The sequence below is a fragment of the Prunus persica genome, chromosome G6 (genome assembly GCF_000346465.2).
Source record: "Prunus persica cultivar Lovell chromosome G6, Prunus_persica_NCBIv2, whole genome shotgun sequence".
Classification (NCBI taxonomy): Eukaryota; Viridiplantae; Streptophyta; class Magnoliopsida; order Rosales; family Rosaceae; genus Prunus; species Prunus persica.
The window spans coordinates 11,749,990-11,750,251 of NC_034014.1; positions in this window are offsets into that span (position 1 = coordinate 11,749,990).

Genomic DNA, 262 nt, shown 5'->3' on the forward strand with positions numbered 1-262 from the left:
CTTCGTCTGGTGAGTTAGATTATGTAGTTGGATATGATCTCATAATCCTAGTCAAATGTTTTGTGTCCTAAAAAATAACATGGATTATATTACGTATAAATCATACCCAAATCATGTAATAGAACGTTTCAATTAATTCAACACCTTAATCATGTATAGTCTCTAACACATCGATTGGATTAGGATTATTATTTCCAATCCAATATAATCCAATGCAATTCAATTTTACCTCATAATTAAATCCAATTCTAGTCGTCAAACT